Raw genomic sequence first — 27,882 nt, forward strand, 5'->3', positions numbered from 1 at the left:
AATTAAATTTTATCTGACACATGACTTCATAATAATGTAATTTTGTGATTTTTTTATATGGCAAAGTGCACGATTGGTAGGAATGTGGCAGACAGGGTTGCAATGAAGTCCTTCTTGACAATGGATAGTTGTTATCAAGTTGCAAAGTTAATGACAGGATACTGTGACAAGGAAACAGTCATCATTTCAAACTAGAGGATTGGGGACTATATTCTGATATTTTCTTGAATCGGGGCTAAAATGAAATGGGTATGTTTCTAAGGTGATCTGTTTGGTGGCTATAATGTTAAGTATAAAAAATGTGGAGAGGTGTACCTTTTAACAAAACACAAAATACTTTCATTGATTGAAAGAGCTATGTCATTGGACTATCATGAACTCGCAGATGTAAGTAAACATGAGATAAAGATTGGTGAACAGGACAGGGAGAGCAAGGAAACTGCATCCTTCATTAAGGAGAGTGTGACTACACAGCTACTGATGTGCTCTTGTCTGGTATCTGCAGTGCAGCTTAATAGAGCGGTGAAACACCAATGTTCCAATTGTACTTTTGGGTTCATGTTCATCCATTCTCCAACCAACCATGGTTCCCTCTTTTATCCTCTGCTTTTGAGACTAGAGAAACAGATATACTTGAAACTAACTTTCCCTCCTAGAATAGAATTTAGACCTTGTACCTTCATTTCACCTCTGCTCAAATTTGCTTGGACACACAATACTCTTTTACTCCCTGTTTCAACAGAATAAGGACTGTTAGATTCAAGGCCTCTGCATCCTTGTCTGTACTTCACAACTGTACATGACATGTAAGGAAAAAAAAGGAATATTTCAGGTATCTGAGAGTCAGCATCTCACAAACTGGATCCAGTACAGAAAACAAATGTTTGATTAGTAATACTTAGTGTTATGCTTAATCTCACTATATCTTCATGTTGGTGTTATTTATGCTATTTATTCATGTAAGAATTAATCAAAAAAGGAAGCAAATAAGTGCCACATATTGTATATATTATTTTTAATTAAAGCACAGTCCCATCTCTATTAGTGCAATTTTGTAGTAATTGGTTCCAAACAGATCTACTAAAGTCAATGGAAAAGTTACCTGCAGGTCACAACACACTTCTTCAATTTTTCCCAAGAAAAGAAGTGCCAGAAATGTATTTATCATGCTCATGTAAATGGATGTGATGTTCAAACTACACATCTTTGAATTTCAGTGACAGGACCTTTCAAAGTAGCTTTGTTAATACAAATGAATACAGTGGACAATAAAATGGTTTTCTGCCCCCCTGATTTTACCCTTTGCAAGAATAGAAAATTCCAAATGTCCCTTGTAACTATCAACAGTTAATGATTAATAAGATTAAATTGCTGGGAAATTTGTGGCTCAAACTTTGGCATCAATCATGGTCCTACAGGGCAGTAAGTGACTTCATATCCTTATACTGGTTAAGATGAAATAATTCATGTTCATGTGAATTAACATGAGCTCATGTGAGATCTGACAATAGTATTATAACATTGCTTACAGTTACACTTTTAGATCTTACCACGGAGAGCAAATGTGAAGATCCTTAAATTGCTGGCATCAATGTTCCCATGCAGCTGCCAGGAGCTCAGGGTGTGATCCTGCCAAAAGTCAGAGGAAAATATTCATCAGACAGATGATTATTTTTAATCATGCTTTCCCAGGACCCATGAAAAGCATGGTTTATAAATGCCTACTGCAGGTTTAATGATAAGGCCACAAAAATAGATCTGAATGCAACCCACGAGCATGTTGACTTTTGGAAGAACTGTGAACCTGAATATTGATTCCCACAGGGTGTAGAGCATTTTTATACTGAATCTGTCCTATTCATGAATACAACACAACAATCCTATCAGAAAAAAAGAAGAACAGTGCAGTGCATGGCTAGTTTGAATAAATTTTATTAGAAAGATGGTCAATGGAAAACAAACAAGTGCAAACTAGTGGACAATCCAAAATTAATGAAGCATATAGTCAAGCAATGTTCTTTTTAATTTTAGACCTAAAAAGCTTTGACGTTTGGAGAAATGTGCCTTGTAGTAATTCTAATGTACGATTCTCTTTCCTGATATGTGAAAAACAATATTCAGAGGTGGTATTTAAGCACTTGTATAAATGCACTTTAGGAACAAACAATTTGTAATTTTTGATGACTATTTCATTTATAATATCATTCAAGTTTTATATATAAAAAAAAAAACTGTTGAAGTTTACCAAACTGTCTTGTAAAATTATTAAAAATTGCCGGGTTGGATACTGAATTTTTAAAACAAAAATGAGAGCTGCCTTAAATTGAAAGTAAAGATAAAAAAACCTGATTACAAGAAAAACACCAGCTATTGGAGCATCGTATGCATTCTTGGGTCAGATAATTCCTATTAATGTGCATAGCAGGATCTTTACAGGCTCTAAATTAGGCCCCCTAGCCCTTGTGTGCACATGACAGGGGTTTAATTCAGTTTAGTTCTCCTTAATTGAAACGGTGGAAATGGTGGGTTTTTAAAAACCCACTGTTTCAATTTAGGGAGAACTAAACCAAACTAAAACCCGATCACATGTACAAGCACCCAGTGGTATTAGGTATTCCAATACCTTAATCATTCTAGAAATGTAGCGTCAGATCCCAGCAGAATTTATTCAATGCTTCACATTTTCCAGTGTAGACAAAGAGCAGCATCTCTGCACATGCTACCAGGACACACCACATCTTACATTGTATACTGCTCTTTGTTTTGGCAGCTCTGTTTTGCACATCTGGCTCTGGATGTGCTTTCCATATCTATGTTATTGCCCAACAATAACTCTTAGATCTGTATGTGAGGCCCATTCTTTAGGAATAAGACCATGTCCTCAGTCCAGGCATTGCTAATTATTATGCAATTACTATAATGCCTACAAGTCCTCATCCTGGACCTGGACAGCCATGTAATAAGCACTTACGAAACAAAGATAAAGAAACAGTCCCTGTCCCAAACAGCTTATAATTTAATAGCACGGACAGATGGCAAACATACTCTTATGTAATTTATATGGGTTCATAATTGGTAATTTACAGTGATCAGGAACAGACAAACTTGCAGTTATCCTAGGTAGTTGCATGTAGTAGGTGGCAACTACTGCTCCTTGCTGGTATGTGGCAGGAAATAGCCATTTGTCTTTACACAAATGGGATGCAAGTAGACCCTTGGGTGTAAGTAGACTTAAAACACCTATACCACTGTTTTAGGAACACCTTGCACCAGTGGAATTTGTGACAGACAAAATCAGTGTAAATGTGAACTCTGTTCAGGTCCTCAAGTTGCAAAAGATGGATTAGGGCAAATGGAGCAATAGAAGGAAACAGCAAGATACGGTTGGTCATCATAACAGCACATCACCAGCCTAACTGTTGTCAAACTTTTTTTAGGCATCATGCTAAGGAGAGATTTAAGAAGGGATCTGCAGGAAAACAACGAGGTAAATGTTTATGAGGAACTCCTCCCAAGCATGAGGGGCAGTAAGGGAGAGAGCACCAAAGTGCAGGTCTGAACATCTAACAAGTGAGCAATTGAAACTATGATCATGGGCCAACCAGAGACAGGAGTTAATCTGTACTGACTGAAGAAGGATGGTAGGGAAGAAAAGAAGAATAATTTTTGAAGATTTTTGAAAATAAAAACAAGCAATTTATACCTAATATGAGATTAGAGAGCACCAACAGGTGGCGCATAGAATAATTACATAGTCAAAGTGATGGGCTAGGAAAATAAGCCTGAAAATAATGCTACCAACAGGCTAAGACTGAATTTTGTCAAAGACAGAAAAAAGGAGGTGGCAGAAATGGAGATTAAAGATGCTGGGAGCCAAGACAGGAGTTTTAGCTGCATGGATGGCCAAATCCAGTACGGCCAAATCTTAGTGATATAATATAGAAAGAAACAAGAAACCTTAGACATGGCCAGGGTGTGAGAACCTAAGGAAAAGTCAAGTTGCAAAGGATGCCAAGGTAAATCTTGATTGACAAGATTTCAAGAAGAGCATGATTAACTCTTACAGGTGACTGATGGGGAGCAAAGAGGGAGGTCTCATTTTAGGAAGCTTCTGGGAATTTTTTTCCTGTGAGTACTTGAAATATTTGGTTGGCTATGCATTGCTGGGATGGCCAGAGCAAGTGATGCATTGTATTATGCATGGTCATGCCCAAATTTAGGGATGCATGGTTATGGGTATGCTAGCAATCCTATTGCACTTTTGGGAATGCAAAAAGATTAATTAATAATTTTTAGCAGAGGCTGCAGCTAGGTTCACTAATACACTAGTCATTCTGGTTTTATGGAGAAAAGATGTACAAATTCTCAGTTTAGAATACAGTACCTGGTGCAGTGAGACAACTGGTATCTACACTGCAGAAAGTAAAAGCAGGCCTTAATACTTATGGATGAACTTGAGAGCTGATGTACTCAACAGCTAGATTTCATGAAATCTGAAAAAACAAGCCAGATTAAACCTTAAATGTAAGCATTTATTTTCATTCCTCTCTCCCCTTAATGGCCAAATTCATAGAGTGGTTTATGTGGGTGTAGGGTTTGGTAACGCAACATCACTTTGCAAAACAGTTTCTCTACAAGGCAAACCTAGCCTGAGTCAGATTTGGGTGAGGTGCATAGAGAAGTAGAAGGAATCTACAAGAAACATACAGCTTTGTATGAAGGTTAGGGTAGGCAGGGATTTAAACAGGCAGTCAACCCTGGAGCGCACAACCCTGGAGGTGCTCAGTGTATCTTTCTTTTTGTACAGCAATCCTGTGTGGCCTGCAGTAGCCCCTACACAACAGTTATAGGGAAGGGGAGGGAAGATACCTATTCTTTCAAAACAATGAATGATTTAGAGGATTACTAGGTGAGACATCCCTAATTATTCTGAATCTTTGTCCAAATAGCTGCATCTTACTTCCCAAATTATACTGGTTCTCTGAGCTAATAAGAAACAGGACAGATTTGGAGCTGTGTGGCATTGGTAAGGCTCCATCTTGAAATACTTCCTGTCTCCTGAATCCAAGGTAGTTGTTCTGCAACTGCTGCATCTTTGATTACCCCAGGTTCTAGACAAAAGCAATGAAGAGTGAATTCAGGGAATTGCTTAGCAAAATAATTCATATAAATGTTGCATAACTGTCACGGTTGCTTCTGACAGTTGTAAATATGTTTGTTTAACTAAACCTACAAATTAAGAAAAGCTTGTGGATTTAATACTTGAATTGAAAAAGTACAGCAGACCTAGAAATTTCTTCTCATAATGCTCAACTTCTCAATTTATTTTTCTTATTGCATACATCATGCTAAACCATTATACAACATGCACAGAAGTTTACAATGTAGACTTAGAAAAAGCATCATTTTGTTTTCCCTGCAACCTTGCCACTGAGGTAAAAGTGTGCACACAAGCAGTTATCTTCAGTGTGCCCACACCCTGCAGGTGCTCATCATCAGCTGAACAAGAGATTGAAAACAGTTAGAATAGCATGCAAGGGAATCCTCTATAGGACAAATGGAGGATGCTGAAACTTGGGGAAATTTTTACTACTGAATGATGGAACGAGAGGAACCTATTCCAAGTTGAAAAAAAATGAACCGCAACATTTTTGGTAAATTACAACAAATTAACATTGACCTTGGGGAAGACCACAAGAAAGAAAACAACAGATTTCATGAGAAGGGGGTATGTTACAAGCTTCAGCAGAAGGTGAGGTGATATAGGGCCTGGTGCAGGTGACATTAGAGAGTTGATAGGATGCCTGGAAAATATCAACTAATAGAACACTTGGGACAGTTTGAACACTTACATTCCTGTAAGCATTAGTGAAGCAGTATAAAACCTGGAGAGAACTGAGTTGTGGAGGAAGATATTCCTTATATTAATGATGAGGTATTTAACACTGCTTTGGCAGAGCCGGGGGTTGATGACAATAAAGCAGAGAGAGTGAGAGAAGAACTAAAACACTGTGGTTACTCATTAGACAGTCTTGCCCATCTGCTCAGGGTTAGACTGATCATCACATTTGGGGTCAGGAAGCAGTAGCATAACTGAGAGGGGGTGACTGGGTATGCAGAGTAACTGGGGCAATGGGAGAGGAGGCAAAATAGCTGTGACTACAACAGCGGCTGATGTTGCTGCTGTGATGGGTACTGCGGTAGCTGGTGCTGTTCTAGCTGTTGTGCAGCTGCCCTGGGCATGGAGATGCCTAGCTACGCTTCTGTCAGGTAGGAATTTATCTCAGTGTTGTGGGGGTTTCTTTGATCACTGAGAGCTCTCATCCTTCTAGTTTATCCATGGCAGATTAGGGTGTTCTTGATGATTTGGGGCAATATGCCTTGTAACTGTGCAACAAGATTGGCTGTGTAGCTTTAGGAATGGGTTTAACAAGGACTAGTATGGGACAGTTTGGATAGGGATGATCCTGCCTCAGGCAGAGGGTTGGACTAAATGACCTCTGGAGGTCAATTCTAACCCTACATTTATATGATTTGTTGAAGGGAAACACATTTTAATTTCTCCTTCCTGCATGTGACATCTAAATGTGAATTCAGAAAGGGAATAAGATAACCAAATCCTGGGTGACCTTTAGGGGAGAGAAACATAAGACTGGAACTTATATTGCAAATTACCAAAAAAAAAAAGACACATCTGGATCAGCTGAAATACCTGTGGTTTCAGCTCATTAGGTTGTGTGTCATGGACAATAAGAACAGATACTGATGGAAGGTGAGTGACGGTTTTAATAAGGGAAAGAACATTATTGACTAGACATCAAAAGGCATTTAAAGATCCAGCAGTGTGAAATAGTCAGCATAGAAAAAACCAGGGAATGGTTTATTTTATTCCACATCTTTGTTAGTAGAAGAAAGATTCATGATAATAATAATTTGATAATATCTTTTCCCATCTATGATAAACAATGAAAGACTGATGCAATGAAGACATTCAGTGATTAGCACATATAAATTGATAATTTTCTGTGGAACATTTCCCATTTCATTTCTGCTACATAACCAGAAAGGAGATCCAACAGTCCAAAATGTAATCATTTAGAAATGAATCCTAACTATTTTAGGTTTTCCATGAATTTAGATTTTATATTCCTAAAATTCAAATGTATGGATCAAATTGACAGAATTTTCCAGAGTAACAGGTATATATATATATATATATATATATATATATATATATATGCTAAAAAGAAACATCCATGCATACCATGCATACATTTTAGATGTCCTTGACATAAAAATTGAACCCAAATTTTACTAAAGTGAACAGAATTCAATGCAGCATAGCTCACTCCCAACATAATCAAGAGGAGTGTGAAGCACCGCAGGAAACTAGTGTTGGTGTCACTCCCTTGATAGAAGTCTGATATCACAGAATTTCACAAGGTTGCACGAGGCAAGGAATCGTTGCATTGTAAAGTTTTATGTGGGGAGGAGGAAGTGAATTATGTTTAACATTGAGCTGCTCTTAATGCTGTAAAACACATGGAAGCAAGGTTAATTGAAAACCTGAAGTAATGTAGAAATATGTTTAGTCTTTAACAAGAATACATATGGTGTGTAAATCTCTACTGATCCTGACTGGATAGTGACAAATTTCCAAGAACATCAGTTAGAGAGATAAACAAGTAAGAGCAGGCAATAGGTATTAGCAAACTGGCATATCACTAAAACTTGGCACAGAAAAAAGAGGCCACCATCGTGGAATCATTTTGCGGATTCCTTTCTCTTGCCATCCATGGAGGAAGATGAGACAACTCCCCTTACCGTTCCCTAAAAGAGCAAGGTTAGTATTTCATTGGGTAAGACAATTATAATAGAAGTGGGTGTCAGAGCTGGATCAAGCAAATATGGGCTTCCCATCCAAGCTAGGGCTCCATCAGTAAGTCTCAGCGCATTTTGTGTATCAATTTTTCTTGTTTGTTCTGCCTCAGCTATCTCTGCCATGCCAGATGGGGGTGGTGATTGAACTCCAGGGAAGAGGCCACTAAGGAATGGGCTTTGACTTCCAAAAGTGTTTGCTTTCTGGTAATTTTATTAAACTAAGGCTCCTGACATGTCACAGGTTAACTGCACCTTAAATAGCAACTTGGCCGCATATTAGAAGTCAATTTAAGGTGTGATAATACAGTTAATGAACCTCAAAGTTATAGCAACTTTTTGGCTCATTTGTATCTCACCTTAAACTAAATGTGTGGCTGGTTGGGACTGGTCTATGACAGATCCTGTTGGGATCCAGCATGGGGCAGCCCCAGGATCTGGGATACAGGATACAGGAGCCATCCCAGTAGCCTGTTGCCAGGGGTCCCTGTATGCTGGGACCATTAAAGCCCTGTGTGCCACCCAGCTGAGTGACACATGGTGTTTTAATTCAGCCCCAGCTCACGGGACATTTAAAACTCTGCATGCCACACAGCTGGATGGCACGTGGGGTTTTAACTTTGTCCCAGCTCACAGGAACCAGAGAACTGGGCTGCTGCAGCCCAATCCCAGGGTCTCCATGAACTGGGGCAGAGTTAAAACACCGTTTGAAGTTTTGACACTCAGATGATTGTTAGCTGGGTTCAGGAACCTGATTGGGGCCACTTTCAGTTCCCAGTTTGGTCCCCAGCCCTGACTGACAATCAGCTGACTGTCAGCACCTAGGTTTTGACTTGCTTGTTCAGGGGGAGTCGGGGATCATGATCCTCAGCTCCTCCTTTGCTGACAGGTAAAATGCAATGGGTATCTAATCCTCCAATCCTAAAAATTGCGTGCTGTGCCACGGACATGTGGCATGGTGGGAGGCATGATTTGTTAGCATCATGGCTTAGATCCAATGGTGCCTTAAACTGTATGCCTGTCAGAGGATTAAGCTCAAAAGAGTCAAACCTCATAAACGTAAGGCTCTTCATACGCTGGAAGCATAGACCAGACTTATTTATTCACTAGTCTGAGGCCATGTCTATACTGACTCTCTGCCAAGCTGAGGACAGCTACCAAGAAACAAGACTCTCCTTTCATTCCCAGTCTCTGGACATGCAAGCCTAGCAACTAGGCACTGTTGATAGCTTAGAAAGGTCCTGAATGCATACCCCACAGGCACACAGAGCCTCAGTGTAATTCTGAGACGTGCTCAAGAACCCTGTTGGCCACCTATGCTGCTTGGCCTAGAGGTATTCAATTGCTAGGCTTGGATTCACATGGAACAGAAATGGATGGATTTGGCTCTTGGTGACAATTCTCGATTTGGTCTAGAGGCAGTATAAATGTGCCTTGATCCTCCTGCAAACATGCTCTAGAGTTAAGTGCCTCACTCTGTACTTAAAAGGCCCATTCCACATGGTCAAAATACAAACAATAAATATATTTTTTAAAAAGCACATTCATTTCTCTCTGCAACGTTTTGCCATATGAACCTCTTTTGTTTATGTCTAAAATTGATGTTCCTAGTGAAAGAATATCTCCAAAGAGCTTTCATGCAGCACGAAACAATATGTTTCCTATGTCAGCTGCCACTGGTGTGTATGCAGTAAACATTCCAGTATCATTTTGTTCTCTGTCTCTTGGGCTGGCACCCTGTGAGCTGCAAGTCAAGGAGCATTGTTTATAACAGCCCTATCCTCAAAACCTAGGGAGGTGTATATGTTTATATAGCCAGTTATGTACTATGGGTAAGGTAGCATGGAAAAGCAAAGAAAATCACAGGTGTAACAGGGTAGGTTCAAGCTCTGGGCAGCAGTTCTGCACAGATCAGTGCCAGCTGCTGTGCTGCTGGAATGGCAGCAGGGCATCCAGCTACCAGCTGTGGCAGGGGTCCATCAAGTTGCCAGGTGTAGGGTCTATTTTTGTGGCTCCCCTCAAAATTTGGCTCTTAGGGCCAATACTCCCTTTCTTCCCCCAGTTATGCCATTGGAGTAAATGGTCATTTAATTTTAACCTGCATTTACATCTTCCATCTGAATATTTGAAAGGGCAAGAGACTTGTACACAGTGCAGGGGGCTTACCTGAGTTTCTCATTCCTTTCATATCCTAGTGGTTTATTCTACAAGCTGTTCCACCTCAGAAGTTAACTTTATTCAGTTAGCTTTTATTTCTATCTCTATTACAATGGGGCACAGTACCTGGGTCTTCTGACTGTAACAGTACTTGAAGCTGCCCCAAATTATGTACAAGTGGCCATTCACTTGTAAGCATGTGAGTACCATGAAAGCACTTGGGGACATTCTTGTGCAGGGGGATCTTATAAAAGTCTGTGTTGATTCTTCAAAGTCAGTGGTTGGTCTTGCATTTGAAAGGAGTGGGCACACGTACACATGCACAGATGGACAGTCAATCACAAAAAGAGACACTGATTTAAAAAAATGCAGAGTTCTCACATTAATGGTGCATTACACTTTTATGAAACACCCATTACCTGCTTACATTGAAAAAACTCTGTAAGACTGTATGTCATCATTTTAATTGAAAATGACAGCTAATTGAGCAGCCTTTTCTTTTATCACCTCCATATCAAACTACCCTTAACATTTTATAGCAGTATTATTCTTTCCTACTCATGTGGTTACTATACAGTCACATATTTCTTTCTCCTTTAAGAATATGCTCTAAAAGCACTAATAAATTAAGGCTCAAATTTCCAAAACTGTGTTTGTGCAGTTGTGTGTGTAAAAGTACCTACTTATAGTTGATTCACAGAGATCACAAATACATATATATGTATGCAACTCTGTTTGTGACACACATGCATAGTTTTGGAGATGGCATGCAATCACTAATAATTACTAATTTTTTTTTTTCTGGCCAACAATTCATACTGAACTAGTTTGAGTCTGTGACTTAAACTGGCAGGAGCTGTCATTCTATTATCAGCACACACTGTGATGATTGTGTGGGCAAATATTCAGCACTTCCTAAGGCACCTTTTGTGAATTTGAATACCTATAGGTCAGTTAAATCCATCTATTTTCTCTTCTGTCCACCAGTGGAGATACTCATCCCTTGAGTGCTCAGCAAGCCCATGTACCTAAATGTTAACAATCACATTCTAATTATAGCTTCACTTAACCAAAAAGATGTTTAGTTAAGAACTAGAGGAGAAACACATAAAATAAAACCAAAGCACTTAACTTAAATTTCATCCAGTTACAAACTACAAAAAAACTGCACTAGCAGACCATAAAGATTAGGTTTATAGTTATAAACCTTTAAACTTGGCATCTCACATGTTTGAGGCAGTTTCCTTTTCTTTTCTAGGGCACAACCCTGAACAAACAGGCTAGGGACAGACATTCAAAAAGCCTGAGCACAAATTGATTCACTCTTTGTAGGTTAGTCTAACCTGGCTAGGCTAAATCTCTTTGTAACTGCACAGACATCCCAGAAATGCAGGCACATGCCTGCAGTTGCTTAGGCTAGAAGCTGGGTGGTACTAGACCAGCCCTCCCTTCCTTTGCAAAGCACTGAGCGAGGGGGAAGGGGTCGGGGGGGGGGCAGACATGGCCAGTCCCCAGCAGGGGACTCTGATTAGACTAGCAGGGAATTGATATTGATAAAAGTGTTTATCACCCCATTAAGAAAACAACAGAGGGACATCACCAGCTACCTGTTGATTCTGCCTGTTGATTTAGCACAGACTGTAGCCAGCATGTGGTTTGCTAGCTAATACACAGACACCTCTCCACAAGGCAGAGGCATGGGGGGAATTCCTGCTTAGCAGGGAGTGGTGAGGGAGAGGAGGGCAGTGGACCGCAGTCTTGCTGCAGCCAGGGAGCAGAGGGAAAGGGCTAGTCCTGCTGTGGAGCAGAGAGCCCCACTCAGCCCAGAGAACATGACAGAATGCTGGGGGAGCCTGGTTTATTTTAAACCAGGAAGGGGTCTGGGACAGACATTGCATAAACTGGTTTGACCTAAATCAGTTAAGTCTGATACTACATTCAACCAGGTTTATCTCCAATTGGTTTCAGTCACTCTCAAACTAGTTTACATGCACTGAACATCTGTTCTGTTGCAGGTTTAAACCAGTTTCTGATCACTTAAACTGGTTTATGTGTAATGTCTGTCCCTAGCCATGAAGTTGATGGAAGTATTTGATTTAACAGAGGCAGAATTGGACCTGTAGGTCTGTAGCAGAAACTGCCTGTACCCACCTCAACCTCTAGCTCCAACGTGGCAATCCATAGCTGTGTCCCCTAATTAGATCCCAAATTCATCTCTTTTGATATAAATCTATGAAAATGTTTACAGAAAATGGCTTTTTGAGATAGAGTGAAATGACAAGAAGCTTTAAACCTTAATAAACAAAGCTGGATTTTTAAAAATCACTTTCTAAAGTAAAATTCCATCTACATATATACTTGGTCTTTTAAGTTCCCTCTGCATATTTAGTTATTTCAAAAGTCTTTCTTCCATCTCAAAGGATTCTGTTTGAAAATGCATTTGGAAGATTTCACCCCTCTCCATGGAGGTTCAGCTAAACATTTTTGTTACAGCTATTTTGTTTAGCATGGTAATGCAATCTCTACCTCAGGGGGCTCATCCTGTACAGGATGTCTGCCTACAGTTCTTCCTGCAAAGTTATATTACAACTGACTCCATACTGATAACACAGAGAAAACTTTAACTCACAAAGCAGACCCATTCATCTGTCACAGGCAGCCATGAAAAAAATTGCAGGGTAGGTTTTTTTCTTACTTCAATATAAACATTATATGTAACCACTGTGCTACATTAGCTTAATAGCATACTTAATTATGGGCATCATTAGGCTAAGAAGATTATTTTATTTTAGGATCAGCATGCAGTAGTTGGGTTTGTGGGTTCATTTAAAACAAATAACTAAGGGATTTAGTGTGCAACTTTCATGTAACTGGACAAAGAGGAGAGTGCTACTGTGTTTCAAAGGAAAGGTGAAACAATAGTGATCAAGCTGTGAACAGAATGAACAGAAAGTCTATGAGGTGATTTACTATTCTCATTGAAGTCAGCTAGCAACAAAGTCAATCTTTTTGTTGTGGTAGTGATTAGTGAGTATAGTTGACCTACAATACCTACTGTGTTTAATCCAGTGTTTTGCACGTTAAGCTAAAGGCTGAACTCACAGAACAATGTGTTTATTTCTTTTGATACTATTCCAAGTTTTTTCAGAGATATATCTCTCTACATACTGAATTAAGTAAAGGGCTGTATATAATTAAGAAGGTAACTCAAAACAGTAATTAGTAGTAAAGTCATATACAGGACAAGTCCTGCATGCCTTCTGATGTAAGGACAACTAATGAAAAGCCCCTGAACTTAAGGATAAAAGAGCCAGGGTAAAGCTAACTTGTAAACAATATTTCAGATTTTCCAAGCCACTGAAGGACTTATGGATGCTCAAATTTCCATTAATTTTAATAGGAACTGGGCATCTAAATCCCCTCTGCAGCTTTGAAAATCTCAGCCACAAAATTTCTTTTCAATTCACCTCTCTCATTTAAAGATTAAAGATAACTGATAAGCTTTGGAGGAGTTTAGAATCCACAGGCTCAACATTATTAGCATGTCATTCACAGAGCTGTTTGGTGATTATCATTATCGCTCATTATTTTAGTGGTGTCCTTGGTGTCACAGGTGCTTTTTGAACGCTAATGAAGGCACTGTCCATAAAGCTTGCACTCTGAAGGACTGAACAAAGCAACACATAGAGGAAAAACATAACAAGGCTAAGGGACGAGCACAGTGGCCAGGGATAGTAGTAGTGATGCTCCCAGAACCAGCCCTATGGGTGGGTGATGTGGGTGACTGCCCAGGGCATCATGGTCAGGGGGTGTGCTGCACATATGCACACAAGCAGCCTGTGATCACATCAGCAATCTCCCACTGCCCCACACATCTCCACCCTGACAGATACTTTTCCCAGGCAGGAGGAGCAGTGCCCACCACAGTCCACCCCCTGCCTCCAGCCACTGCTCAGGAGTTGGGTCAGGTATGTAAGGACAGGGTGGTGCCTGCTCCAGTCTGCCTGCTTTGCTAACGCACATCAGCAACGGTGCTTGCCCACAGGGAAGCAAGTCTCACGATCCAACCCAGCAGCTCCCCCCGGGACTTTGCTTCTGAAACTTTCACTAATACTACTGCAGTAAAAGTGCCATTAACTGGCACCTTACAAGCTGATATGCTCTATTAACTGGCATGCTGGCTTGTAAGGTAAAGAGAAGCCGGAAATGTCCACCGTGGTACTTCCAGTTTCTCCAAGCCCCCATGGCCTGGGGCATAACAGGCTGAGCAGGGCCCACCTCCCTGTCCCACAGGGCCCCGGATGCGGTGGGAAAAATGGTGGCCCAAACAGGCAAGGATGCCAATTAACCAGTATATTTTGTTATCCGGCATCCCCCATTCCTGGGGTCATCATTGCATCACCCTGGGTACCATTTTCCCTAAGGTTAGCCCTGGATGTTCCAAGCTAGAAGTTATAATCCCAATTATATGATACTTTACACACACACACACACACAAGTATAGCCATTTCCAGATACAGTTGTGCTTTTATATTTAAGTGCTGTGGCTGAAGTTGACTTATAGGAGGGAACTGAGGAGTATAACCCTCTCCTGTGAAAGATCTGCTTCAGTGGGTATGCCATAAGATTGATTTTACTTTGCCCTCTAAAGCAGCGGCAGGCAATTATTGTGGCTAGAGGGCTGCTTAACAAGGTTTGGCAAGCTGCTGAGGACTGCATGGGTAGTTCCACCCCTTGAGAGTTGCCTTGCTCCCTGGTCACCATCTTGGAACTGGACATGCCATCCCCTAACCCCTGACCTTTGCCACTGGAAGTCCCTCCCCTTGCCCCCCAGAAATATTCCTTGGGGGGTTGCCATCTTAGAACCAGAAAACCCCCCCCGAATCATACACTAGAAGTCAAACACCTACTAGAACATATTTTAATTTTATTACAAAAAATATTTTTGGCATGATGTGTGTTTGTGTACTGTACATAGAAGTAATTGCATAATAATTCAAAAATAAATTCTTAGTATTTTATATTGTGTAGGGGTGTGTGGTTGGTAGTGTGTATATGGTGGGTGTGTGGTGTGTGCGTGTGGTGGGGTGCAGGTGTGTGTGTTTGTGTGTATGGTGGGGTATGGGAGGTTATGAGGGGAATTTATGAGGGGGATGTGGCTGTGTGGGGGCATAGGATATATTGGGGGTTGTGGCATTTGTGGGGTGTGGTTGTGTAGCTCTGGAACACAGTGGGCTCTGGAACATAGTCATCTCCTGCAGTCAACCCAGGCAACACTGCAGTGTGTGTGTGGCATCTGTGGGGTGCAAAGGGGAGTGGGAGGGGTGTGGGGACCTGCCCACACTCCCCCTAAGGCGCAGCAGCGGATGGGGGCACTGGTGCTTGGCTCTGGCCTGCACGGCACGTTTCAGTGAAAAGCACAGCCCCTGCCATGCCTTATGTATCACCAGTGCTCCCTGCACTTGCACGGCATAGGAGGGAAGCCCCAGGCACTGGAGCTGGCTGCCTTCCCCACCCCAGCTGGCTCCAGAGCCTAGAGCTTCCCTCCTGTGCTGTGCAAGTGCAGGGCATGCCTGCAATCCCCAGGGCAAAGACTGCCAGGTGTGGGCTGTGCCCCTCACTGTGATATCCAGTGCTTGCTGGAGCCAGACACCAGCACCATGCACGAGTGCCCTCTCCCTGCTGCTGCTGCCATTCTTGATGCCTGCCAAGGCTGCGTGCCATGGGGGGAGTGTGGGAGGGGTTACCACACACCTCACCCTCTCTCACACCCACACCCACTCCCTGCCCAGCTGAGCTTTGCACTGCCTCCACCCCCTAGGTCCAGGCTCCACACTACTGCCTGTCCCAGCCCCATGCTCCACGCTCCCACCCAGCTGCAGCCCTGCCTCCAGCCCCCTGCTTCCCTACCTGCTGCCCAGATGGAGTGGGATGCTGGGGAAGTCTGGTGCAGGGCCAGGTCCTTCTGCCCATGAGGGTGGAAGCGAGGCATAATAAGGTATGTTGGGGATAGATGTAGGTGCCTTGCTCCCAACCTCATGGGTGGAAGGGCTGGGCAGAGTACAATTTGTTGGAGGGTGCCACAGGCTAGATGAAAGTCCCTGGTGGGCCAGATGTGGCCTATGGACCATATTTTGCCCATCCTCACTCTAAAGGGACCCATTAATCCACCCCTTCCCTTCTCCTCTCAGTAATTGTCTGTAGGGGAGGCAGGTGCCCCCATGAAGAAAGGACCATGCAAGTTAATCCAGCAACAGAATAAATTAACTGTTTGGGATTTTTTTTTTGTAGGACTTGGTAGCTAGGTGGTTGTGGCAAAGGAGTATGTTGTGAAACTGGTTAATTCCTCTTCCCAGTGGAAGGAGTGCTGCACACAAAAGCAACTCTCACAGACTTTAATATAAACCAGATTATCTGGTCTGATGTATTTATATGTACTCTGGTGGATTGTGCCCCTCACCTAAATCAACTCCAGAGAACACTGAAGCCCATATGCAAGTCTGCTTTTGATCAGCAGGAACTGGTATCTATGCCAAAGTGCACATATTGCATTTGGCAACTGTAACCCATATTATGGAACAACCCATAGGAGCTGAGCTGAGGCTTTCAGGCTTTTTTACATGTAATATTTGCAAAAAATGTGAAGAGCTCACTGAAATTAAAGGCTCCATGCCTTACAATCAGTAAATATAAGGCTTCTCTTGTAACAGATGAAATAATAGATAGTTTGTTATTTTTATACATAATATAGCATTACTATTAATTAGTTCTATTAGAGTAGAGCCAAGAATATCTTCCTGGGATCAAGGTCCCACTGTGTTAGGTATCACACAAACATATAACAGAGGGCTGGCTGAATCCTACTTCTAATTTTATATGTATGTTACTCCCTTTAAATATTAATGAAAAATTCAAATACATGTACCTGCCATTTTGATTACTGTCACATACTTTTGGTCTTTAACATGATTTTAGGTATGTTATAGCTAAGAAAAACAAAATCTGCCTTGGGAATTTAAGTCCTGATTCAGTAATACCAAATACTGATTTGCAGTTAAAACACAGTATTGATGTTTCTCTTACAGATTTTTTTTAACATTAAGTTAGTTCCAAAATGCACTACAGAAAATACTTAGGTAGCCAGAGTGGAACAGATGTTTGAGTTCTGAGCAGAGTGGAAGGGAAGTTGTATGCAGTCAGTGCACCCAACCCCCAGGGCAGAGAACCACTGCATCATTGAAAGAAAAGCGGTCTGCCTAACTCAAGAAGGTAAGACTCTGAAAGGAGTTCCAGCCAATGGGAAATACCAATGAGACAAGATTCTCTGCATCTTGGCTGCATCTACACAAGATGCTAACTGCTCAGTACCCTGAGACTACTGTGCCATAGCATCATGTGGCATAAACTGTGATGTAATGCTACGGCACATTAGTCTTGGGCTACTGTGCAGTCAGCATCACAAAAAAGCCATTCATCAGTGCTACTGTACAGTAATGCAGGTTACTGCGCAGTCATGTAGCACTTGTTTATTAGGGCTGTGCGAAACAACACTGTTTTGTTTTGACTTACATTTTGCTATTTCGATGAGGCAGTGTTGCACTTAGAGTTTCGTTTAGTTTCAAAACCACTGTTCTGTTTCGCTTAGTCAAAACTGTTTCACGGTTTCAATGCTGTTTCGACGTTTCGCTCATAAGCTATAATGGGAAAGCACAAAACTGCCTATAACTTTCTCTTTTTTTAGCAGATTTGGATGAAAACAGCAGGGAACCCCTTCTGAGGGCATGAAGCCTGCCAAGTGTCAAGGAGATAGGTGCAGGGGGTTCTGGGAAACTGCACCTCAAGCTGCTGACAAGCAAAAATCGTGACGTGTGACTGTGTGTGTTAAGGAGGAGTGGGGTGAAAACTGCAGGCATGCTAGCCTCTCTGGAGACCATGAAGCCTGTCAGGTTTCAAAGAGATAGGTGCAGGGGTTTCTGAGAACCTGCACCTCAAGCTGCTGACAAGCAAAACTCAGGACATGGGTGACGCTGTGTGTGTGTTATGAGTATGCCCTCACTGGTGCTGGGGCCTCTACACGACATGGTAGTGTGCCCCAAAGAGGTCTCCTCCTTCCCTACAGCCTCAGACTGGTCACCACTTTAAATGACAACAGGTAATAACTTAGTAATCAGCACAATAGCACCAGCAGCATCTCAGGCAGCCAAACCGTCACAGGCAATATAAGAGCAGCCCTTTCCCACTCTTCCCCCTCCCTCTCCTTACAGGCAAGCCCAGCTTCAGCTTCAAAATTGAAAATGTTTCAAAATGTTTCAGCTGCCCTTATTTTATTTCAAGACTGTTTTGAAGCCCTTCATTTCCTCTCAATTTCACTGTTTCACGCTCAAAATGAGTTGAAACAGTGTCAAATCCAAAAAGCCAGTGAAATTTTGCACAACCCTACAGTTTATACATTTCCTTATACGCTCAATCATTTAGTACTTAGAATCGTAGAAAGTTAGGGTTGGAAGGGACCTCAAGAGATCATCTAGTCCAACCCTCTGTTCAAAGCAGGACCAGCCCCAACTAGATCATCCCAGCCAAATCTTTTTCTAGCTGGGTTTTGAAAAACTCCACGGATGGAGATTCCACCACCTCTCTGGGTAACCCATTCCAGTACTTTACTACCCTTCTAGTGAGAAAATTGTTCCTAATATCTAACCTAAACTTCCCTTGCTGCAACTTGAGACCATTGCTCCTTGTTCTGTCATCTGCTGTCACTGAGAACAGTCCATCTCCATCCTCTTTTGAACCCTACTTCAGGTAGTTGAAGGCTGCTATTAAATCCTCTCTCAGTCTTCTCTTCTCTAGACTAAATAAGCCCAGTTCCCTCAGTCTTTCCTCATTAAGTCATGTTCCCCAGCCCCTGAACCATTTTGTTGCCCTCCACTGGACTCTCTCCAATTTATCCACATCCTTTCTGTAGTGGGGGGCCCAGAACTAAACAGTACTCCTGACGTGGCCACACCAGTGCTGAATAGAGGGGAATAATCACTTCCCTTGACCTACTGGCAACACACCTACCAATGCAGCCCAGTATGCCATCAGCCTTCTTGGCAACAAGGACACACTGCTGGCTCACATTCATATTATTGTCCACTGTAACCCCCAGGTCCTTTTCTGCAGAGCTGCTGCCCAGCCAGCCAGTCCACAGCCTATACTGGTGCATGGCATTCTTCCATCCTAAATGCAGGACTTTGCACTTGTTCTTGTTGAACCTCATGAGATTCCTTTTAGGCCAATCATCCTATTTGTCTAGGTTACTCTGAATCCTAGCCCTACCCTTCAGCATATCTACTAATCCCCACAGCTTAGTGTCATCTGCAAACTTGCTGAAGGCACACTCTATGCCATCTTCCAGGTCATCGATGAAGACATTGAACAGTTTGTACTAAACAAGCATAAACAAGTACTAAATGACTGTACAGTATCTCATGTAGATGCACCTCTTGTGTAGTTCACTACACGAACATAAAGGTGTAAGTGAGCGCAAAATGCCAGAGGAATAGCATGAAAAAATGTGCTCTAGGCAGTCCTTTCTCCCACTCTTTCACCTCTCCTCATTTTCTGGCTTGCAGGCACAGGTAAAGCAGTAAGCAGCAGCCAGTGTTAGGTGTTCCAGGAATCATAATTCTCTAGAGCAGCAGTAGAGTTTGTTGCTGCTGGAGGAATATTCTCACCCAATTTTTTGCCATGAACGCTCATGTCCAGAGGGCAAAAAATGTTGACAGCACAAATAGGGTTAATTCTCCCCTGAACAATTGTGAACTCCACTGTTGCTCTACAAAACTACAATTCCCAGAATGTTGTGTGCTCTATGACACGCACTGCCTGTTTCCTGCTGCTTCCTGCAGTTGGAAAGTGCAGACAGAATGAGGCATGCAGCAGCAGACAGCAGCAAGGCAGTAGGTAACCCCAGGGTGACGTTCCCCTACCTTTCCTTCTGGTGTGCCTACCCTTAGGTGCTTCCTGGGACTCATGCTCCATTTGCCTACCCTGTATTACACTACTATAAAATGCTACCATTCTGTTTTTGTAGTTATTTACATGCACTTTGCACTGATGTATGATGTAAAAGACTACACTGCATAAAAGGCAATAGTGAAGTAGGCCAGAATGAAGGTGTTTTATTAGGGTGACATAGGAATAAATGAGGAATAGGATCACTTAAATCACTTCTCCGTGATCCATCTCCAAAAAATATTCAGTTTTCATCATCATCAATGGTTCATTTAAAATGCAGCTAACCTATGACTTTACATTATATTTCTTTGAAATAAAGAAATAGAAAGTAGACTTGCAGAATTCCTTAGGGGAAACTAGACTAATGAATTACTTATTCTGACTTATTACCTCTTATTAATTTTTGAATTCTTTATTTAATGTACTGTTTGTAGTGCAAATTACATTATTAATTATTGATGGGACTTCTTAAAAACATGCCTGTGTCTAAAAGTTTAGTAAAATATGTGCATTATTTCTAAAAGCTATTGCGTATGAGTCTGGTCTTTGCCTCACAAATTTGAAGTAAAATATTGCAGTCTGATTCTACAAATGTAATTGTTTAGCTATCAGATCGATCACTATTATAGGTTGGGGGGGGAAAAAACCTAGCAACAAACTGCAATACCTTACCTTGCAATCCATCTTAAAATGTACCCAAAATGCATAAGAAAAAAAAAAAGGTGGGGAAAGAATAAGTTATCTGCCACAGAATATAGAGAATCTGTATATAAAAATGAAAATAACTATACTAGTTTCAATTTGAAAACAGATACACAGGAAAATGTATACTGTTTGTGTTACCAAGTTCTAATTTTGTATTTCATCTGGGACTCCAACTGTTTTCCTTGTGAAGAATATCCTTATTCAGTCCTATAAAATTGCAATGAATGATTGAGGACATAGGCAATGTGTAGGGGGAGTAGAGGGGGGCACATTCCCTCTTGTATCCCCCCCAAGAACGCTGGTGCCCCCCCCCGACAGCAAGTGCTCTGGCTAGTAGGTTGCATGGAGTGTCCCCCTGAAATAGGCTCCGCTGGTGGCATGTGCCGGCACTTCCACTACTGGCCGCTGGGGAAGTCCCCCTCTCAGTTGGTGGCTGGCCACTGAGGAACTCCCCTCCCCACCCCCCGCCAGCTGGCTGCTGGGGGAACCCCCCCCAGGTCATGCTCTGCTTGTGCCTCCCCCCCAAGACTCGGGAAGCACCAGTTGCCCATGATTGGGGAGCTGCAAGAGTCTGAGGAGTTTGTAAATGCTTTGTCCTATCCATATATTATCCTCTCACATTGCTTGGTAGGATGATTCTAACAAGTGCTGAGAACTTCTCAGGATACATAGGAATATACCAAAACAGGAAGCCTAAACTGCCACTCAATGGGATTTAGGCACCTAAATGAGAAATTACAAGCCTGAAACTCCCCACTCAGTTGCTGCCTTGCTCTGGAGGTGCAACACCACCAACCTTCATAGATATCTTAGTGTTTCACATTAAAGTTCCCATTTATTTCTCAGTGCCCCAAATGCTCAGGGAGATTGAGGAATTTAGCTTGTATCTTATGATGATGCCTTATTAGTAGGATGACTGTACATCCCATTTTCACCAGGACAGGCCATGCCTCAGCTGAGACCAGAGCTCAGAGACAGCAAAGCATGCCATAGAATGATCAGGGGGAAAGGAGATGAGTACTCTGGGATGCTGGAGCCTGCCCTATTTTGACACTCAGGAAATATAGTCACCCTATCAGAATCCAGGAACCAGCCATAAAATTTCCATGCTAAGTGTTCCTGAAAGTTTGACCTTTTGTTTCAGACCAAATGCTTAAGCCCTTACAATGGATTTAAAATTAAGAACACAAGAACTGCCATTTACTGGGTCAGACCATAGGTCCGTCTTGTCCAGTATCCTGTGTCAGCTGCATAGTAGCGGAGAGTGGATGATGAAAGGGAGAGTGAACCGTGTATGACCGGGCTTTTTTCTCCAATGTTCCTCTCTCATTTGCAGCCTCCAGCCTTCAAAAGTATAGGAAGTTCAGATTCAGAGGTTGTATCCCTAAAATCCGTATTCAATAGCTATTGATGACCCCTTTCCTCCAAACATCTGTCCAATCACTTTTTTGAACCTGGATAAACTGTTAGCTTCCACATCATCTTGTGGCAATGAGTTTCACACTTTCATAACACACCGCATGAAAAATAACTTCCTTTTGCTTGTTTTAAACTTATTACTTACTAATTTCATTTTCTGACCCCTAGTTCTTGTATTGCAAGATACAGCAAATAATAAATCTCTATTTACTTCCATTGGCCATTTAGTATTTTGTAAACCCTGATCATGTCCACCCCTTCAAGCATCTCTTTTCTAAGGCCTAGCATCTTTAGTTCTCTCAAATGGAAGCCCCTCCATACCACTAATCATTCTCATTGCCCTTCTCTGTGCCTTCTCTAGTTCTTCCATATCTTTAGGGGGTTAAAAATCCAGCTAAACTAGGTCAAGTTAAAACCTCGAAAACAGGTGCATCAAGCATATGGCTTGCAAGCAGGACCCAGCTTGTGGAGTCATATAATGCAGCCCATGGCTCTCTGAACCAGGCCTGGTGCTGACTCCAGCCCCTCACAGAATATGAGCTGGACCCAGCAGCACAGGGAGATGGTTTGGGATGCCACATGCAATGCATGCCCTGGACTCCATGCTGCATGAAGCACTGGATCCAGCTTCTGCACCGCACACTGAGCGCTGGAGCTGGCCTTCACTGTACACTGCACAAGGGGCCAGCATGGGGCACACATTCCCTGTGGCTGGTTCCAGGTGCAGTGGGGTGCTGCATGGAGCATGTGTCCTGTATCAGCCCCCTGTGCGGGGTACACACGTGACTTGTCCAGCCCTGTGCACAGCGTGTAATATGTGCCGATTAGGGTGATCACCCATCCCTAATTGGTCAAGACAGTCCTGAAATATAAGCATCAAGCCCTGGGTCCCAGGCTAAATGACTCTGGGGCAGCATTTTCCTCAGAATTCCCTCAACACACTCAACTACCATCCCAGTATCAAGAGCAGGGATACAGGTTTTTAGTTTGCCACATAAATACATGAATTTTCTCCTTTGAAGAAGAAAAACATGGGAAATGGCAGGTTTCCCCCTGCAGGCTGGCAGAGTTCCAGCCTGCAAGGGCTGCTTGGGGCAGTGTGCGGCCCAGGTGGGAATGTGCAGCTGTGGGGGCCCAGCTGTGGTACTAGGACAAAGCCGCGGGTGGCTCGTCTGCAGGGTGGTGGTGCTCACTCCCCACTGCCCTGTGCACTCCCAGGGATGGGGGAGTCCTGACCTACTCCTGACCCCAGGGCTCACTGTGCGTGTGGCTCTGGAGCTTGCATGGGATTTGTGCTGTGCACAGGCTGAACCTGGTACTGTTCACTGCACAGGGGATCCAACGTGTGGGCTTCATGCAGTGCCTGAAACCAACCCCTTTGCAACCTGCAGCACCAGGTCCACAGAATCATAGAAAATGAGGGTTGGAAGGGACCTCAGGAGGTCATCTAGTCCAACCCCCTGCTCAAAGCAGGACTGCCCCCAAGTAGATCATTCCAGCCACAGCTTTCTCAAGCTGGGCCTTAAAAACCTCCAAGAATGTAGATTCCACTACCTCTCTATATAACCCATTCCAGTGCTTCACCACCCTCCTACTGTGAAAGTTTTGCCTAATATCCAATCTAAACTTTCCTTAGGTCCAGCCTACATGTTCTGTGTAGCATGTGCCCCATGCTATCCCCAGGACTTGGCACGTGCTTTGTGGCATGCAGATTGGACCCAGTGCCACGGGCACGCCCCAAGGCATTGCTCCACACATTAGCTCATCTGGCCTGCAGGGCTGGATGATTTTGACATCCCTGCTCTAAAATATCTCAATTTCACATGTTCAACAGAGCCTTGTTGTAGTCTGGTGTTAAATCTCCTAAGCCTTCTGCAGTCAGCATGTACTCGTGGACTAATGCAGGGACAAAATGGTGCTTTCCCTACAAGCAATCCTCATGGCAGACAGGGCCCATTGTGACATGGGACAGGGGAATGGCGAACAGGGAGCCTGCCTTCTCTGTATGCTCAAAGCTCTCATAGATTCATAGATGCTAGAGTCAGAAGGGACCTCAATAGATCATCGAGTCCGACCCCCTGCATAGGCAGGAAAGAGTGCTGGGTCTAGATGACCCCAGCTAGATGCCTATCTAACCTCCTCTGGAAGACCCCCAGGGTAGGGGAGAGCACCACCTCCCTTGGGAGCCCGTTCCAGACCTTGGCCACTCGAACTGTGAAGAAGTTCTTCCTAATGTCCAATCTAAATCTGCTCTCTGCTAGCTTGTGGCCATTATTTCTTGTAACCCCCAGGGGTGCCTTGGTGAGTAAAACCTCACCAATTTCCTTCTGTGCCCCCGTGATGAACTTATAGGCAGCCTTGCTGGGGAATCAGCAGTGTAAACAAGGATGAGGCAAAAAGAGAGCAGAATATAGGAACAGTTGCCTGCATTCAAGAAGGGAAGACTGGGGCAGAAGAAGAAGACAGGACCATAAACTGCCAAGCTTAATTCTGATATTTCCTAAATTTTGAGTGTCTGATTTGCAAACTGTTTTTTAGACACAGGGATTTTTCTTGCAGGGGTGGGAGTGTTAATTGCAGGGGTTTCTTTGTCCCACTGATGGAACACAGGGAGCAGTAAAAAAACTACATGCTTTTTAAGCAAAACAGTAGGCAGCAACAGGAGATAAACACTACTCCATACCACGTCAGTGATTTGCAGAACTACGTACAGGTATCAAATATACACATAACACTCAGTACATAACAAGATTTTTTGTTTTGTGTTTTAATATAATACACTGAAAAAACTCATTTAAGATGGTAGTGAACAAAACCATAGAACACATAGCAGGGACAACAGGCATTGAACATAAACATTCAGTATTTTTTAGGTGAACATGCTGAACAGAGTTGGAGAAGTCAGATAGCTGAACATAACTATCACAGAGTAGGTGAGTGTCCTTCTCATAAGGGATGGAAGCTTTCAACCTAATACAATGAGAAGAACAGAAAAGAGCCACAAAAATGATTCAAGGGCTGGAGAAAATGCCTTATAGTAAAAGACTCATATACTTAGAATGAGTTCAATCTGTTAGGCTTATCAAAAGTAAGAGAGAGAGGTGACTTGGATGCAGCATACAAGTACCCTTATAGAGAGAGAATAGCAGGCACAAAGGAGCTCTTTAATTTAGCAGAGAAAGTCAGAAGAAGAACTAATTGCTATAAGTTGAAACCAGGCAAATTCAAATCAGAAAAAAGAAGTTTGGGGTGTTTGTTCATTTGTTTGTTGTTTCTAAACAGAGAGGATGATTAACCATTGAAACAACCTAACAAGGGAAGTGGTGCATAAGGGCTAAGTACAGACAGTCAAAAAGCCAGAGGCTGAATCGATTTAATCTTTTTAAGTTAGTCTATGCTATGTAGATTGAACCAATAAGCAAATGAACAGTCAGTCACTTTTCATTCTGGAAATGCAGCAACATGCCTGCAGTGGGCCAGGCCGGAAGCCAGAGGGGGCGAGAGTACGCTGCTCTGCTTGATTGGAGCAGACAGCTTGGGCCAAGGCTAGCCTGCCCACCCTGAGAGGGATGGGGATTTCAGGGGAGGTGCAAAGCATCTTGGAGGGGATATGGAACAGAAGTTCAATAAACTGATTTAACCTAAATTAGTTAAGTTTGATACTACTTCCATCCAGGTTTATCTTAAACCAGTTCTGGCCATTTTGAAAGCAGTCTATGTGCACTAAACTTCTGCTGTGTTATAGATCTGACTGATCACTTATACCAGTTTATATGTAATTCCTGTCCCTATCCTCTCTGTCTTGTGATATCTTCAAATCAAAACTGGATGTCTGTCTTGAAGTTACGCTTTAGTCCAAAAAAGGCTGGAAACAATATAGGGGTAACAGACTGAAATGCAGCGGTCTATGATGTATTGGAGATCTAGAATATCTTATGGTCCCTTTTGTCCTAAAACCTAGGAATTCATAAAGCTGCTTCTAGCTTTTTGGTCTGGATGCTTTGGATTTGGCCTCAGATAACTGAGAACTAAATGAGACTCCCTTAATGTTGCACAAGCATTTTTACATGTATTATATTTTCCCTTTTTAATAAAAAATTAATGCAGGAAATGTTTCTTAATGGATACACTCAATGTTTGATTTAAGGGCTTCATTCTTTTTAGGTTTTAACCCTTCATTCACACAATCCCATTATCTTTTCTCATAAGTGCTTCTAGAAGCACTTTGGCTCTTGTAAGCAATATGTGGCAGATGGGACACCTCCATCTGGTCCTCCTGGGAACATGGAACCTCTCAAAGATATTTCCTGATTACTGTAAATATAATTTGTGTGGAATTATATAGTAATTTAAATCCAATCAATCACTATAAATATTTGAACTGAAAAAGCTCAACATAATCGAAACACTTTTTCCCCAACATCAATTGTTAAACTCTAATATTATCCACCCTTCCTCTTTTATAATAGGAAATAACAATCAACAGTGTATTTATCTGGCATATAATCAGACGAATCTTGATCATTACAAATATTTATATTTTTATACCACTGGCAATTGATTTTGCTGAAATATTTAAACCTGCAATATGTTCATATGGCTAGCAAAATCCTCGATTACAATTTTAAAGTTATACTCACTAGTTAAATTAAAAGAGTTTAGATTTATTTTGAGTAGTAAATATACATATATAAAAATATATGTAGGTATGTATGTGCAAGAGGGTTTTTAAATAGTTGCATAATTATTGCAGTCAACTGGCAGCATGTATGAGCTCAGGATTTTACTCCTACATAAAGGAGAAATTGCATATTTAATATCTGTAACATAGAAATCTCTGGTACTAGAGCAAGGTTAGGGCCTAAATGAGGAAGATGTGCTTATCTAATTAACTCTCCTATGTCTAGAGAGTTATTACAAGCCTGTGAGTGATAAAAATTATTGTAATGCTCTTTAAATCATTTATTAATTAAGTTTGGGATTATATGTTATTGTACCATCAGGAAGTTAGATCTTTTGTATATAGCAATGCTATTAACTACTTATTTATGTAATAGCTGTGCTAGTAGTTTGCTGCTTTTATTCCCCAGCTAATAACGACTTTGTTTCACTGTTACAAGTTAATTTTCTATGGTTTGGAAATTAGAGAGATTACTTTGTTTTGTTTCAAGGCATTATCTGTAAAGTTATTAATTTAGGGTTGAGATCAGATCTGTGCAAAGAGACCTCACTAAGTTTTAGTTTGTAGTCAGGCCCTACATGGGAGTGAATCCCATCCTTCTGGTCCACTGCTACATTCTACTTTTAAGTGATGGGTTGCAGAAGCCAATGAAGTAGGCACAGGTGCAGACAGCAATTATGTTTTTTGCCCAATCTGGCCACAGAAAGCAGTTTATAGTTGTGACCAAACACAAGTGCACAGCTGCAGACAGCTTTAAAAATGGCTGATCAGGTGAAAATCTGGACCCTCATTGCATGAGGGATCAGATGAAGATGTTTCAAAATGAAGCATCTTCTGTAACTTCTTTCTGCCTGTCTGCCAGCCTGTTGCTGTTTTCAGAATGGGAGGGAGGAAAGGGAGCAGAGGGGGTTTGGTCTAGGTGTTTTTAGGCTCCCTCTGGAGGGTGGAGTAGGTGTACTGGGGCTGCTTATGGCGTCAATTCACCATCCCACCCTTCAGTGCTAACTGGGAACCCCCTAGAAAGAGCTCCCCCCTCCCATTCT

The 27,882-nt window shown here is 42.2% G+C and overlaps 1 protein-coding gene across 10 annotated transcripts in view; it reads right to left on the reverse strand.

Moving 5' to 3' along the window:
* The window catches only part of SEMA6D (semaphorin 6D), a 352,602-nt gene that overhangs the window by 206,367 nt on the left and 118,353 nt on the right, over positions 1-27,882 (reverse strand). For all 10 annotated transcript variants that reach the window (XM_059714662.1, XM_019477621.2, XM_059714661.1 and 7 more), the window contains one exon: positions 1,551-1,629. The gene's annotated coding sequence lies outside the window, so the exon portion shown is untranslated. The remainder of the gene's footprint in view (positions 1-1,550; positions 1,630-27,882) is intronic.

The sequence above is a fragment of the Alligator mississippiensis genome, chromosome 11 (assembly GCF_030867095.1).
Source record: "Alligator mississippiensis isolate rAllMis1 chromosome 11, rAllMis1, whole genome shotgun sequence".
NCBI lineage: Eukaryota > Metazoa > Chordata > Crocodylia > Alligatoridae > Alligator > Alligator mississippiensis.